Genomic DNA, 12,059 nt, shown 5'->3' with positions numbered 1-12,059 from the left:
TTCTCCTATATGAAGTCTTTCGATGAGAAAAAAATCAGAGAGAACCTTTCGGGACGAGACTTCGCCGCCACGAGGCGGAACCAATCTAGGGCTCTAGCGGAGCTTTTCTGCCGGGGACACTTCCCTCCGGGAGGGGGAAATCATCACCATCGTCATCACCAATGCTCCTCTCATCGGGAGAGGGCAATCTTCATCAACATCTTCACCAGCACCATCTCATCTCCAAACCCTAGTTCATCTCTTGTATCCAATTCTTGTCTCCAAGTCCGGGATTGGTGCTTGTAGTTTGCTAGTAGTGTTGATTACTCTTTGTAGTTGATGCTAGTTGGTTTATTTGGTGGAAGATCATATGTTCGGATCCTATATGCACATTATTACCCCTCTGATTATGAACATGAATATGCTTTGTGAGTAGTTACGTTTGTTCCTGAGGACAAGGGAGAAGTCTTGCTATTAGTAGTCATGTGAATTTGGTATTCGTTCGATATTTTGATAAGATGTATGTTGTCTAACCTCTAGTGGTGTTATGTGAACGTTGACTACATAACACTTCACCATTATTTGGGCCTAGAGGAAGGCATTGGGAAGTAGTAAGTAGATGATGGGTTGCTAGAGTGACAGAAGCTTAAACCCTAGTTTATGCGTTGCTTCGTAAGGGGCTGATTTGGATCCACATGTTTCATGCTATGGTTAGGTTTACCTTAATACTTTTGCTGTAGTTGCGGACGCTTGCAATAGAGGTTAATCATAAGTGGGATGCTTGTCCAAGTAAGGGCAGTACCCAAGCACCGGTCCACCCACATATCAAATTATCAAAGTACCGAACGCGAATCATATGAGCGTGATGGAAACTAGCTTGACGATATTCCCATGTGTCCTCGGGAGTGCTTTTCCTATTATAAGAGTTTGTCCAGGGTTGTCCTTTGCTACAAAAAGGATTGGGCCACCTTGCTGCAGGTTATTTACTTTTGTTACTTGTTGCTCGTTACAATTTATCTTATCACAAAACTATCTGTTACCACTTATTTTAGTACTTGCAGAGAATACCTTGCTGAAAACCGCTTATCATTTCCTTCTGCTCCTTGTCGGGTTCGACACTCTTACTTATCGAAAGGACTACGATAGATCCCCTATACTTGTGGGTCATCACACCGTACCTTAATGGGTACGGCGGTCGAAAAAGTTCAGTCCGCAAAGAGCAGACTGGATGAAGCCTTCACGAGCCTACTAGCCGGCTTCGACGTATGCAATGTAATGTATTTTATCCGCTTTCCATTAAAATCTGTCTATATATAGATAGTATCCCCTGAGACTATGTTTGGCCATTGAAGGAGGGCAAACAGAGGGTCTATGGTTATCCGCATGAAATAACATACTTAGCCTTTTTTGAAAATCATCAGGCTTCACTTTTAGCGGCAACCGCTCAGGCTGCCGAAGTTTCAGAACTGAAGTGGAAACTACAGCTTGCCGATGAGGACAACATCCAGATTTACAAGCGGCTCGACGAAGCGCAAGGTTGTTTCAAGTGCTCCATATGCCACCAAATTAGTTTTGCAAATGCTAAAGTGAGGCTCACGCGCCATTATACGCATAATGGCAGATGGAGCTGTGGAGGTGGAGACCCTCCGAAGTGACCTTGCCCCCGCAAAGGAGTAGGCCAGGGTCAGCAATGCGGCCACTGAGAAAGCGGCTGCCGATTTGAAGGATGAACAGGCCACACATAGCTAGTTCGAGGAGCGCGTATCCAAGATTGAGCAAGAGCTCAAGGACACGACTCGCAAGTGCGAGCTCCTCGAGGAGGACAATAAAGCGAAGGCGGCCGAACTCGCCAAGGCCCTTCAGGGTGCCCAAGAGGTGAGGTATGAATCCCGCGCGGCTCGCGAGGAGCTCTGACAGGCCTGACAGATAGCGGCTCGTAAGCCCTTTCTTTTACAGTCTAAGTTTGGCGATTAGAGGTATGCCTTACTTAATGGACTATGGAGTTCTCCAGACTCCTTTGCGGATCTACCGAAGAGCGCGGCTGACGGGATGCAATTCTACTAGGCCTAGGAGGGGCATGCGACGGAGAAGATTTTCTGGTCGCAGTATGCGAGACAGGAGCGTTTGACGCTGTTAAATGACCAGATGGCACAATGGGCCAAGATGCACAAGATGTCCGGAGCGGCCATGAAGGAGGTTATACTCCGGCTGTGGCCGGCTGAATCTATTCCGAGCTCTTATTTTGACCTGGTGCAGCGACTCGTCTATGCCGTGACCCGCATTGAGGCGATCAAATGGATGGTGTGCATAAAGGTGCACAGAGAGCTTTCGCCCATGTCAAGGTGCACTTAGCCAAGATGAAGGCTGCCATCGTCGTGGTGGAGTGTCCTCCCGAAGACAAAGACCACCGCACACCGGAACATTATTTAAACGACGTCCTAGAGGGTGCTCATTTGATAGAGGGTCAATGCTCAAAGGATATCATGTTCGAATGAATGTAATCGAACGACTCGATCATGTGTATTATAGACATTAACGCTTTGTAATATATTTGCACCATTATCTAAAATTGTTTCCTCTTGTGCGGCCGTATTTTTTTTGAATGCCTAAGAGTTTTCCAGTCGTCGTCTTCGACCCCCACGTAGATACTACGGGGGTGTTCGGAAAGGCACATTAACACTCTTGACCCAACGTCTTGGTCTGTGATGGAGGTGTTAGTGCGTCGAACCAGGCAACCGGACTATACGGCTTTACCACTCTCACTTAGCCATAGGAGTTTGACGATGGGGCTATAAAATGGAAAAATTGTTAAAGATTTAGTAAGTCACCAAACGGCTGACTAGCTCTCACCGCATCATGACAGTCAGTTTTTGGCTTTCTCTACTGAGGTGCTTGACCGGATGAACCAGAAGCACAGTCGCAGTAGTTCTCCCTTTACTACCGTAGCCGAACAAACGAAACGTAAGGTAGCAAACACATGAGCCGGGCAACCCAACTATTGACCAAAGACATGATTCGGAGCCGATGCATATAATGCCAAGATCGGGACACCGAAGTGTGCTACAAGGTTGTTCAGACTTTCATTTAGTGGCTCATAAGTGGCCGTATAGAACCCCTGGCAATGGGTGTCGAGGTATGTGTGACAACTGGAGACACGGACTGCAGTTTTATAAATAAAGTAGATACCGAAAAAATTGTCGCTACTAGAGTCTGATTGATACGTCAAGACGTGATCGTACAGGGAGGTACCATAAGCACCGAAATCATTTTACATGTCGGGGGTCTAATAACAAGGAGAGAAGCTTAGTACAGGTATTTTTAAATAAGGTTTGGTCCAAAGAGTCCTTTGGATGTCCTGCCGTACGTCTCCGCCGCTTTCGTCCTGTAGAGAAGGGTTCCTTCAAGGAAACAGTCTTCTGTTTGCTGTACTGAACGTGAGTCCTTGTAAGTCCGTAGGATACATCGGATCGAACGCACCTATGCTAAAAAGTTAAAAAAAGGGTGGAAGATCATATAGGGTCGAGCCGTACTATAGACCTTCCCATATTGTGCCTCCGCCGATGCCCAAGATATTTTGAGTGCGTAATGATGCATGCGCGGTACGAATTATGCTAGTGTGCATGGCAATCGACGGAGGCAGAACTGCTAGTCTAGCTCTGGATGTATCGAACCACTAGTTTGCGGAACTGGTCGGACACTTTTAAAAGGGTCCGTCGGTTTGATGACCGACGAGGTGTGCGGCTTAAAGTGGTCGTTCTGTACCTCGGCTGCAAGAGCTACTGTGTGCTCCCCCATGCGGAGGGAGCGTTGCGTGTTTCCATTGACTAATATAACGCCACGTGGGCTGGGCATTTTGAGCTTTAAGTAAGCATGGTGTGGCACCGCATTGAATCGAGCAAAAGCGGTCCATCCGAGCAGTGCGTGATAGCCACTTTGGAAGGGTACGATATCAAAGATCAAGTCTTCACTACAGAAGTTATCGGGAGCCGAAGACAACTTCCAACGTTATGGAGCCCGAGTAGTGGGCCTCTACGCCATGTATTACTCCTTTAAAGGTAGTTTTCGTGGGCTTGATTCTTGACGGATCGATACCCATTTTGCAGACGGTGTCCTGATAGTGTAGGTTAAGGCTGTTGCCACCGTCCATGAGGACCCGCATGAGATGGAATCCATCAATGGTTGGATCGAGGACCAAAGCTGCTGATCCTCCATGACGGATACTGGTCTGGTGGTCCTATCGATTGAATGTGATCGGGCAAGCCGACCAAGGGTTGAATTTTGGGGTGACTGGTTCTATGGTGTAGACATCCCTTAATGTGCGATTGCGCTCCTATTAGGGGATGTGTGTGACATAGATCATATTCACCGTTTTGACCTCGGGGGAAATTGCTTCTGCCCCCTGCGTTTAGTGGGCGAGGCTCTTCATCGTAGTCCTCGCTGGTCGGCCTTTTCCCCTTGTGTTCGGCATTGAGCTTGTCGGGCTGTTTAAACACCCAACAATTTCTGTTGGTGTGATTGGCAGGTTTATCGGGGGTGCCATGAATCTGGCAAGGCCGGTCAAGTATTTTGTCCAAAGTAGATGGACCATCTTTGTTTCCTTTGAATGGCTTCTTCCGCTGACCGGATTTTGAGCCACTGAATCCGGCGTTCACCGTCGTGTTTTCTGTATTGTTTCGATGCTTGTTCTTGTTGCGTCATGGTTTGCCATTGCCGTCTCTGACTTCATAGGTGCCTGGGTCGCTGGTGCTATTGCTTCTACGAGCGAGCTAGTTGTCTTCTCCCGCGCAAAAGCGGGTCATAAGTGCGGTAAGGGCTGCCATGGACTTCGCTTTCTCTTGGCTGAGGTGTCAGGCGAGCCACTCGTCTTGGACGATGTGCTTGAAGGCCGCGAGGGCTTCGGTGTCCGGACAATCCACAATTTGGTTCTTTTTAATTAAATACCTGGTCCAGAGCTTCTGGGCTGATTCATTGGGTTGCTGGATGATGTGACTAAGGTCATCAGCATCCGGGGGCCGAACATATGTACCTAGGAAGTTGTCTCTAAAGGCGTCCTCCAGGTCTTCCCAGTTTCGAATAGAGTTTTCTGGGAGGCTATTCAGCCAATGTCGTGATGGTCCCTTGAGTTTTAGGGGGAGGTACTTGATGGCATGTAGGTCATCACCGCGGGCCATATGTATATGGAGAAGGAAGTCTTCAATCTGTTGGAAATATGCCCTAGAGGAAATAATAAAAGGATTATTATTATATTTCTTTATTCATGATAGTTGTCTTTTATTCATGCTATAATTGTATTATCCGGAAATCGTAATACACATGTGAATACTTAGACCACAACATGTCCCTAGTGAGCCTCTAGTTGACAAGCTCGTCGATCAACAGATAGTCATGGTTTCCTGACTATGGACATTGGATGTCATTGATAACAAGATCACATCATTAGGAGAATGATGTGATGGACAAGACCCAATCCTAAGCATAGCACAAGATCGTGTAGTTCGTTTTGCTAGAGCTTTTGCAATGTCAAGTATCTCTTCCTTAGACCATGAGATCGTGTAACTCCCGGATACCGTAGGAATGCTTTGGGTGTACCAAACGTCACAACGTAACTGGGTGACTATAAAGGTATACTACGGGTATCTTCAAAAGTGTCTGTTGGGTTGACACGGATCGAGACTGGGATTTGTCACTCCGTATGACGGAGAGGTATCACTGGGCCCACTCGGTAATGCATCATCATAATGAGCTCAAATTGACCAAGTTTCTGGTCACGGGATCATGCATTACGGTACGAGTAAAGTGACTTGCCGGTAACGAGATTGAACGAGGTACTCGGATACCGACGATCGAATCTCGAGCAAGTAACATACCGTCTGACAAAGGGAATTGTATACGGGGTTGCTTGAATCCTCGACATCGTGGTTCATCCGATGAGATCATCGAGGAGCATGTGGGAGCCAACATGGGTATCCAGATCCCGCAGTTGGTTATAGATCGGAGAGCCGTCTCGGTCATATCTATGTGTCTCCCGAACCCGTAGGGTCTACACACTTAAGGTTCCGTGACGCTAGGGTTGTATGAATATGAGTATGCAGCACACCGAAAGTTGTTCGGAGTCCCAGATGAGATCCCAGACGTCACGAGGAGTTCCGGAATGGTCCGGAGGTAATGAATTATATATGGGAAGTCGAGTTACGGCCATCGGGAAAGTTTCGGGGTCCACCTGTATTGTACCGGGACCACCGGAAGGGTCCCGGGGGTCCACCAGGTGGGGCCACCTATCCCGGAGGGCCCCATGGGCTGAAGTGGGATGGGAACCAGCCCCTAGTGGGCTGGTGCGCCCCCCCCCCTGGGCCCCCCTCTGCGCCTAGGGTTGGGAACCCTAGGGGAGGGGGCGCCTCCACTTGCCTTGGGGGGCAAGTCTCCCCCCTTGGCCGTCGCCCCCCCTAGGAGATCCCATCTCCTAGGGCCGGCGCACCCCCCTCAGCTCCCTATATAAAGAGGGGGGTGGGAGGGCAGCTGCACCCTGACCCCTGGAGCCTCCCTCCCCCCATTGCTACACCTCTTCCTCCCGTAGTTGCTTGGCGAAGCCCTGCCGGAGCCCTGCTGCATCCACCACCACGCCGTCGTGCTGCTGGATCTTCATCAACCTCTCCTTCCCCCTTGCTGGATCAAGAAGGAGACGTCAGCTGACCGTACGTGTGTTGAATGCGGAGGTGCCATCCGTTCGGCGCTAGGATCTCCGGTGATTTGGATCACGACGAGAACGACTCCCTCAACCCCGTTCTCTTGAACGCTTCCGCACGCGATCTACAAGGGTATGTAGATGCACCTCTATCTCTCGTTGCTAGATGAACTCATAGATTGATCTTGGTGAACGTAGGAAAAATTTTATTTTATGCAACGTTCCCCAACAGTGGCATCATGAGCTAGGTCTATGCGTAGTTCTCTATTGCACGAGTAGAACACAAATCTGTTGTGGGCGTAGATGTTGTCAACTTTCTTGCCACTACTAGTCTTATTTTGCTTCAGCGGTATTGTGGGATCAAGCGGCCCGGACCGACCTTACACGTACGCTTACGTGAGACAGGTTCCACCGACTGACATGCACTAGCTGCATAAGGTGGCTAGCGGGTGTCTGTATCTCCCACTTTAGTTGGAGCGGATTCGATGAAAAGGGTCCTTATGAAGGGTAAATAGAAGTTGACAAATCATGTTGTGGTTTTTTCGTAGGTAAGAAAACATTCTTGCTAGAACCCAATTGGAGCCACGTAAAAGATGCAACAACAATTAGAGGACGTCTAACTTGTTTTTGCAGCAATTGGTATGTGATGTGATATGGCCAAAAGTTGTGATGAATGATGAATGATATATTGTGATGTATGAGATCATGTTCTTGTAATAGGAATCACGACTTGCATGTCGATGAGTATGACAACCGGCAGGAGCCATAGGAGTTGTCTCAATTATTGTATGACCTGCGTGTCAATGATTTAACGCCAGTTAATTACTTTACTTTATTGCTAAACCGTTAGCCATAGCAGTAGAAGTAATAGTTGGCGAGCAACTTCATGGAGACATGATGATGGAGATCATGATGATGAAGATCATGGTGTCATGCCGGTGACGAAGATGATCATGGAGCCCCGAAGATGGAGATCAAAGGAGCTATATGATATTGGCCATATCATGTCACTACTATATAATTGCATGTGATGTTTATTATGTTTATGCATCTTGTTTACTTAGAACGGCGGTAGTAAATAAGATGATCCCTCATAATAATTTGAAGAAAGTGTTCCCCCTAACTGTGCGCCGTTGCTAAAGTTCGTCGTTTCGAAGCACCACGTGATGATCGGGTGTGATAGATTCCTACGTTCACATACAACGAGTGTAAGTAAGTTTTACACATGCAAAAACACTTAGGTTAACTTGACGATCCTAGCATGTACAGACATGGCCTTGGAACACAGAGACCGAAAGGTCGAACATGAGTCGTATGGAAGATACTATCAACATGGAGATGTTCACCGATGATGACTAGTCCGTCTCACGTGATGATCGGACACGGCCTAGTCGACTCGGATCATGTAACACTTAGATGACTAGAGGGATATCAAATCTGAGTGGGAGTTCATTAAATAATTTGATTAGATGAACTTAATTATCATGAACTTAGTCTAAAATCTTTGCAAAATATGTCTTGTAGATCAAATGGCCAACGCTCATGTCAACATGAACTTCAACGTGTTCCTAGAGAAAACCAAGCTGAAAGATGATGGCAGCAACTCTACGGACTGGGTCCGGAACCTGAGGATCATCCTCATAGCTGCCAAGAAATCATATGTCCTAGAAGGACCGCTAGGTGAAGCACCCATCCCAGAGAACCAAGACGTTATGAACGCTTGGCAGTCACGTGCTGATGATTACTCCCTCGTTCAGTGCGGCATGCTTTAGAGCTTAGAACGGGGGCTCCAAAAGCATTTTGAGCAACACGGAGCATATGAGATGTTCGAGGAGCTGAAAATGGTTTTCCAAGCTCATGCCCGGGTCGAGAGATATGAAGTCTCCGACAAGTTGTATACTTGTAAGATGGAGGAAAATAGTTCTGTCAGTAAGCACATACTCAAAATGTCTGGGTTGCACAACCGCCTGTCCCAGCTGGACATTAACCTCCCGGACGAGGCGGTCATTGACAGAATCCTTCAGTCGCTCCCACCAAGCTACAAGAGCTTTGTGATGAACTACAATATGCAGGGGATGGTGAAGACTATTCCTGAAGTATTTTCAATGCTGAAGTCAGCAGAGGTTGAAATCAAGAAAGAACGTCAAGTGTTGATGGTCAATAAAACCACTAAGTTCAAGAAGGGCAAGGGTAAGAAGAACTTCAAGAAGGACGGCAAAGATGTTGCCGCGCCCGGTAAGCCAGTTGCCGGGAAGAAGTCAAAGAATGGACCCAAGCCTGAGACTGAGTGCTTTTATTGCAAAGGGAAGGGTCACTGGAAGCGGAACTGCCCCAAATACTTAGCGGACAAGAAGGCTGGCAACACTAAAGGTATATGTGATATACATGTAATTGATGTGTACCTTACCAGTACTCATAGTAACTCCTGGGTATTTGATACCGGTGCCGTAGCTCATATTTGTAACTCACAGCAGGAGCTCGGAATAAGCAGAGACTGGCGAAGGACGAGGTGACGATGCACATCGAGAATGGTTCCAAGGTCGATGTGATCGGCGTCGGCACGCTACCTCTACATTTACCCACGGGATTAGTTATAAACCTCAATAATTGTTATTTAGTGCCAAGTTTGAGCATTAACATTGTATCTGGATCTCGTTTAATACGAGATGGCTACTCATTTAAATCCAAGAATAATGGTTGTTCTATTTATATGAGAGATATGTTTTATGGTCATGCCCCGATGGTCAATGGTTTATTCTTAATGAATCTCGAACGTAATGTTACACATATTCATAGTGTGACTACCAAAAGATGTAAAGTTGATAACGATAGTCCCACATACTTGTGGCACTGCCGCCTTGGTCACATTGGTGTCAAGCGCATGAAGAAGCTCCATGCTGATGGACTTTTAGAGTCTCTCGATTATGAATCATTTGACACATGCGAACCATGCCTCATGGGCAAAATTACCAAGACTCCGTTCTCCGGAACAATGGAGCGAGCAACCAACTTATTGGAAATCATACATACTGATGTGCATGGTCCAATGAGCGTTGAGGCTCGCGGAGGATATCGTTATCTTCTCACTCTCACTTATGACTTAACTAGATATGGGTATGTCTAGTTGATGAAACACAAGTCTGAGACCTTTGAAAAGTTCAAGGAATTTCAGAATGAAGTAGAGAATCAACGTGACCGAAAGATAAAATGCTTACGATCAGATCGTGGAGGAGAATATGTAAGTCACGAATTTGGTACGCACTTAAGGAAATGTGGAATCGTTTCACAACTCACGCCGCCTGGAACACCTCAGCGTAACGGTGTGTCCGAACGTCGTAATCGCACTCTATTGGATATGGTGCGATCTATGATGTCTCTTACCGATTTACCGCTATCATTCTGGGGATACGCTCTAGAGACAGCTACATTCACTTTAAATAGGGCACCGTCTAAATCCATTGAGACGACACCGTATGAATTATGGTTTGGGAAGAAACCTAAGCTGTCGTTTCTAAAAGTTTGGGGATGCGATGCTTATGTCAAGAAACTTCAACCTTAAAAGCTCGAACCCAAGTCGGAAAAATGCGTCTTCATAGGATACCCAAGGAAACAATTGGGTATACCTTCTACCTTAGATCCGAAGGCAAGATCTTTGTTGTCAAGAACGGATCCTTTATGGAATAAGAGTTTCTCTCGAAAGGAGTAAGTGGGAGGAAAGTAGAACTCGATGAAGTACTACCTCTTGAACCGGAAAGTAGTGCAGCTCAGGAAAATGTTCCTATGGTGCCTACACCGAGGAGGAAATTAATGATGATGATCAAGGTACTTCGGATCAAGTTGCTACTGAACTTCGTAGGTCCACGAGGACACGTTCCACACCAGAGTGGTATGGCAACCCTGTCTTGGAAATCATGTTGTTAGACAACGGTGAACCTTCGAACTATGAGGAAGTGATGGCGGGCCCAGATTCCAACAAATGGCTTGAAGCCATGCAATCCGAGATAGAATCCCTGTATGAAAACAAAGTATGGACTTTGACAGACTTGCCCGATGATCGGCGAGCGATAGAAAACAAATGGATCATTAAGAAGAAGACGGATGCGGATGGTAATGTTACCATCTATAAAGCTCGACTTGTCGCTAAGGGTTATCGGCAAGTTCAAGGGGTTGACTACGATGAGACTTTCTCTCCCGTAGCGAAGCTGAAGTCCGTCCGAATCATGTTAGCAATTGCCGCATACTATGATTATGAGATATGGCAGATGGACGTCAAAACGGCATTCCTTAACGGCTATCTTAAGGAAGAGCTGTATATGATGCAGCCGGAAGGTTTTGTCGATCCTAAGAATGCTAACAAAGTATGCAAGCTCCAGCGATCCATTTATGGGCTGGTGCAAGCATCTCGGAGTTGGAACATTCGCTTTGATGAGATGATCAAAGCGTTTGGGTTTATGCAGACTTATGGAGAAGCCTGCATTTACAAGAAAGTGAGTGGGAGCTCTGTAGAATTTCTCATATTATATGTAGATGACATACTTTTGATGGGAAATGATATAGAACTTTGGAGAACATTAAGGCCTACTTGAATAAGTTTTTTTCAATGAAGGACCTTGGAGAAGCTGCTCACATATTAGACATCAAGGTCTATAGGGATAGATCGAGACGCCTCATAGGTCTTTCACAAAGCACATACCTTGATAAGATATTGAAGAAGTTCAATATGGATCAGTCCAAGAAAGGGTTCCTGCCTGTATTGCAAGGTGTGAGATTGAGCTCGGCTTAATGTCCGACCACGGCAGAAGATAAAGAAGAGATGAGTGTCATCCCCTATGCCTCAACCATAGGATCTATTATGTATGCCATGCTGTGTACCAGACCTGATGTAAACCTTGCCGTAAATTTGGTAGGTAGGTACCAAAGTAATCCCGGCAAGGAACACTGGACAGCGGTCAAGAATATCCTAAAGTACCTGAAAAGGACAAAGAACATGCTTCTCGTTTATGGAGGTGATGAAGAGCTCGTCGTAAAGGGTTACGTCGACGCTAGCTTCGACACAGATCTGGATGACTCTAAGTCACAAACCGGATACGTGTATATGTTGAATCGTGGAGCAGTAAGCAGGTGCAGTTGCAAGCAGAGCGTCGTGGCGGGATCTTCATGTGAAGCGGAGTACATGGCAGCCTCGGAGGCAGCGCATGAAGCAATATGGATGAAGGAGTTCATCACCAACTTAGGAGTCATACCCAATGCGTCGGGGCCGATCACTCTCTTCTGTGACAACACTGGAGCTATTGCCCTTGCCAAGGAGCCCAGGTTTCACAAGAAGACCAGGCACATCAAGTGTCGTTTCCACTCCATCCGTGAAAATGTTCAAGATGGAGACATAGATATTTGCAAA

Source organism: Triticum aestivum, chromosome 6B (assembly GCF_018294505.1).
Source record: "Triticum aestivum cultivar Chinese Spring chromosome 6B, IWGSC CS RefSeq v2.1, whole genome shotgun sequence".
In the NCBI taxonomy this organism is placed as follows: Eukaryota; Viridiplantae; Streptophyta; class Magnoliopsida; order Poales; family Poaceae; genus Triticum; species Triticum aestivum.
Note: the sequence above shows the minus strand (reverse complement) of the source record.